Consider the following 5,177-nt stretch of genomic DNA (forward strand, 5'->3'; position numbering starts at 1 on the left):
TCGAGAGTTGGAGCCACGAAAAATTTGTTTATTTATGCACCACAAAATAAAACAAAAAATTGTGTATACAGTTGTATTAAATTGAACATTGCTTTTCTTTTTCATTATTGAAATCAAATCTTTTAAGCAATCAATTTTTTGCGTAGAGAAACGCGCCGGGTAACGCTAGTCTTTTATATATTTAAAATGAGTTATTATAAAATAAGATCACATATTCAATTAAAAATAAATTCTGTTGGGATTCGAACCTACGCACCTCCTACGTGCTCGTCGTAACTTTTGAAGCGCTTACCACCAACATCACCATTGACACTTGAATTACGTTTTCCTAATTATGGTTTGGTTATGCATGGAAGAAATATACAATGGATCGCCGATTGTTACCTCTTTCCTTGCTGCTGCTGCGCATATGTATGTTTGTGTGTGTTTAAATGAGTTAAGCGTCCACCCACTCTACCCGGGAAGAACTAGCGCACCCTAATAAGACAGTTTAGTTCATCACAGCTGAGAACACGACAACACAACTCACCATGCCCATACACCAACAAACTTATCAAAAAGGGATGAAAAACCAGAAAGCAGACACATTTAAACACACATTTCGTTATACACACCCGGGCAGATACTTTCGATTCGTCTACGGGCCTAAGCTCCACATAGCCTCAGAAGTTTATACATACAATTTTCTCGATACAACATTCAAAACGCTTCTACATTACTTTGGATCAGCCGTGATCCTTCCTAATTCAACATCTCTTCATTTCGCATCGATCCCGCACTTATTTCATTTAATTAAGTTTGGCATGTATTGTAACCCGGATTTGTGTTAAAAATAAATTATAACGTTTTTCCTATTAGATAAAAGAATGCGTTTTATTTAATAACATCAATCGCGAGTTTAAGTGACTCATAAACTTAAATACAGAGGTGTGTGATTCCCAGATAGTTGGGCACCCAATTGTTCAGTGTGCTTGCTCATTATTGTAGTTATACTGCTTTTTCTTTCCTTTGTCTTTCATTTCTGCGAATTCTCAACTATTTTATGTGACCTTTTGTTGAAATACCCTGCGTTGGCCGTTGAAAAATTAAGGCTATACTTTACAGGATTATTTCTGTAGTTAGTCTTCATTTACATTTTTTGGAAATCGACCCGCGATGACGAGGTATATCGTTTTATCTGACAGCGTGAGGTTTAACAGTTCATTTCTAATTGTGTCTTGTGGCATATTAGAAATGATGTTTCTTCGAAAATCGTTCGCTTACAACGGATAAAACGACTTCTGAGTGGTGATTTTAATGAATAAATTCCTTTTGGTTGAAATGCTCTGCGTTGGCCGTTGAAAAGTTAAGACTATACTTCTCTGGATTATTCATTCCTTTCATTTCTTAAAAGAAATTAATGACCTTTAGAAATATGCATATTTGCATTCGTAGCAATGGAATTTCTATGGCATAAGTAAAGTAATGGCCGCCGATTGTCACCCCTTGCCGCTGTAGCAGCTTCGCCTACAAACATGTGTAAATATGTATGTATGTATACGTATGATCGTGAATACATATCGACGCAGATTTTTGCGAGAAGCACCAGAAATTTGTGCAATTTATGATTTTTAGCTTTTGCCATCGTCGCGAAAAGCTGACTTGTTGGCAAAGGCATGCTCGGGGAGATAATAAATTATAATAAATTTATAAAATGTGAATTTAAGTTTTCTAGTTTTCTTTCATACAAAATGATATGCATTTCTTGGACTATCACTAAGAAGTATAACTTCATCCGCGCGTAGGGACTCCACGCACCTTTTTTGTCAGGGATTTCTGTTAATTGAAATTTTAGTTTTATTGAATTTTTATTATATTTGATTTGTTGGCATTTTTGGCAGTGGTTTTTTATGAATTTAAAATTTTTATCTTGAGTAAAAATTTCAATGAGTAGTTTCTGCATTTTATGATAATCTGTGTCAGATACTTCGGAAAATATCTCAATTCGACTGAAGAAATCAACCACGATGTTATTTTTTCCATTTAAATATTCTATTTCAAAGTTGTATTCCTGCAATTTCAATAATTATCTCTGATGGCGTGGAGAAAATTCTTCTCCTTTATATTTATGAACAATATATTTGATTGGACAATGATATGTTATTATTTTATATATATATGGTCGAAAATATGTTATTAAAAAAAATACTGCTAAAAATTCCTTGCCTGTGGTTGAGTAGTTTTGTTCGTGATTATTTAGTGTTCTTGAAATGTAACACACTGGTTGACATTGCTGTGAAAATACTGCTCCAATGGCATAGTCACTAGCATCAGTTGTGATACTAAATTCTTTATCATACTCGGGGAATTTTAGAATTGGGTGTGACGAAATTAGTGTTTTAAAGTTCTCAAAGCTTTCAATATATTGTGGGTCTTTGGCATTTATTTTGTTGCTTTTTTCAAATATTTTGTCATGGGATAAGCTATTTTTGAATAATATTTCATGATTTTTCTATAGTAACCTGTTGCTCCTATAAATTCTTTTAATTGTTTCTCAGTTTTTGGTATTTGTAGCTTTTGGATTGCAATAATTTTACCTGGATTTGGCTTGATGCCTTCTTTCATTAATGTGTGCCCTAAAAATTTAGTTTCTCTTTGAAGGAAACTGCATTTATCTGCTTTGTATTTTTAATTTATTTTCTGTAATTTCAAAAAAAAAATTGTTTCAATGAGCTTATGTGCTCTTTTAAAGAAGTTGAAAATATTAGTCGTTTAAATATGCGACACATATTTTATTTATATATTCCTTCAATATGTCGTTCATAAATCTTTGGAATTTTGCTGGGGCATTTTTCAACCCAAAAGGCATTCGGACGTATTCATATAGTCATGCCGGAGTAACACAAGCTGTTTGCTCGATGTTCCTTTCTGCCATTAAAATCTGGTGGTAACCTTTGCTAAATCTATGGCGCTAAAGTACTGTGCTTTGCCAAATTATCCAAGAGTCCTTCGATATTTGGTAGAGAATACCTATCGTCTACAGTTAATTGATTTAATCTCTGTTTGTTTCCTTATATACAGTATTTTGCTTAAGTCTAGATACAAATATTTATCTTACATTCCAGGAAGTATATCTACAATCCACTTGAGATATGACATATATTACAAGTGGAAAGATTCATCTTACAATCTATGAATTATATTTTGGGACCACCTAAGGCGGACAGTATTAGGAAAGTACCATATGGGTTACATATTTAAAACAGAAATACAATATGTTCATGTAATATGAACTGGTGGTATTAACTCCCCCACCACTAAATTGAAGCGTCCCGATTCAAAGAGGAATAGTGCTTGATCCTTTCCATCATTTGATCTATAGGTTGGGCTTGATCTTGCATTGGAATTTGTTCAATGTTAATTTTAACCTGTGTGCTTTTATTCTTTTTGTATTTACAGATTATTAGTATTGCTATTATAAGGCTCACAATTGTTATCAGACTGTAATTTATCATTTTACTTTTTTTTGCTTCATACCTGAGTTCTGTTATTTCCTGAATATTTTTAATGTTTTGAAAATGTATTTCTTCCATACTTAAATTCTTTGTGATTGTAATATTAATAACCTTAACTGGATTTGGTAATAATTTCATTGTGAGAGGCTTACGATGTCTATAGACTAAGTTATCAATTTGAACATTACAATTTTCAAATCGTATTAAATAATTACCGTTAATAGTAAAGTTGTTAGAATTACAGTTGTGATGAATGGTTTTATTTTTTGCATTGATTACCTAAATATGGTTTGTATCCATTTCTATTACTTTTGATTGGTTATTATACTTATATTTACAATTCATCTTAATTTGACTCCTAAATAAATATTCGATGCAATCGTCTTTGTATTCTTCTAATTCTTTTTTAATGGAAGTCTTTTTATATGTGATATCATTTAGACATAAAATTTCCTTTTCTTGTGTATTTAATTCTGCTTGATTTATATTCGGTATAGGTTGAATGTATATTGATTGATAGATCTCTTTAGTAAAACTAGGAATCTTTACTAAAATCACAATGTTTTCGTTTTGAGTGACAATTACAATTTTGATCTTACCCAATTTTTCAAAAGTTATATTCAATTTTAAACTATCGTCATCTGAAATAATATCTTTACTTAAGAGGTTTTTTTGGCTCGTCATTATGATCTCTTTTATTCTTACGATATTAGTCTCAATATACATTAAATTCCCCAACAGTTTGTTTGTCCACCGTTCCTTTGCTATTTTATTTAATTCTGAGCTAACTGCGTTTATATTCTGAAATAATTTCCTGTACAAATTGTTAGTATTATCGCTAACAGCTTTAATTTGGTAGTTAAATTTTTCATTAATGTTTTTCTGAACATTGATTTGATCGATTGCATTGTGGGCATTGATTGTATTTATTTCTAATTTGCCTTATATTTCTTGACGGTCTTCGTCGTCCATGACGCCATAAATATATTTAAGACCTGTCCCTATAATATTAACTAATCCCCTTTTCTCAATTCTATGATGTGGGGTGAGTGTATATATCTGAGTTCTAATATGCTTAATTTTAGCCATTACAAGCGGATTCGGTTCTTTTTCTTTGAGTGCCATTTCCTCTAAATTGTCAACTATTTCTTTGTACATTGTTGTATTAATAAGATATGTAATTCTGTCGTATCTTTCAACCAACTTTACTTTTTCTAGGTTCAGAAGGGAATATCCATTCCCGTGATTGAGATCCATGATTTCGATTTGAGCTGTGATGAATGGCATTGCCGTATAAAGTATGATGATGTATAACATAGTGAGCCTAAAGAATTTTAAGATTTAATATTATCTTTATGTATTATTCTGTTTCTGTTTTGTATTTTAATTGCATTTGCTAAATCTTCTAATACTACTTGTCTTTTGTACTTGGGGTTCAATTTATTTCTTTCCCCATAAATTTTTTCATAAATAATATCTCCTTTCTGATAACTTTTCTGAAGCCTTTTCTTGTTGTGATGCTCTAGCATTTTCTCTTGAGCATTTTGCAACACATTTTTTCATATTATCGTGAGGCTTTTTATTAAATAAAATGTTGCAAGGTTGTTTACCTGTTACAGAATGAATTGTTTTATTATACTGTTGAACTGCTCTCATAATTGATTCAAAATTACTAATTAAGCT

At 31.6% G+C, this 5,177-nt stretch overlaps 1 pseudogene; it reads left to right on the top strand.

Moving 5' to 3' along the window:
* The first annotated feature begins 1,087 nt into the window (after positions 1-1,087).
* LOC120781948 lies at positions 1,088-1,289 on the top strand (annotated as a pseudogene).
* The last annotated feature ends 3,888 nt before the right edge of the window (positions 1,290-5,177 follow it).

This window comes from Bactrocera tryoni, unplaced genomic scaffold, assembly GCF_016617805.1.
Source record: "Bactrocera tryoni isolate S06 unplaced genomic scaffold, CSIRO_BtryS06_freeze2 scaffold_764, whole genome shotgun sequence".
NCBI lineage: Eukaryota > Metazoa > Arthropoda > Insecta > Diptera > Tephritidae > Bactrocera > Bactrocera tryoni.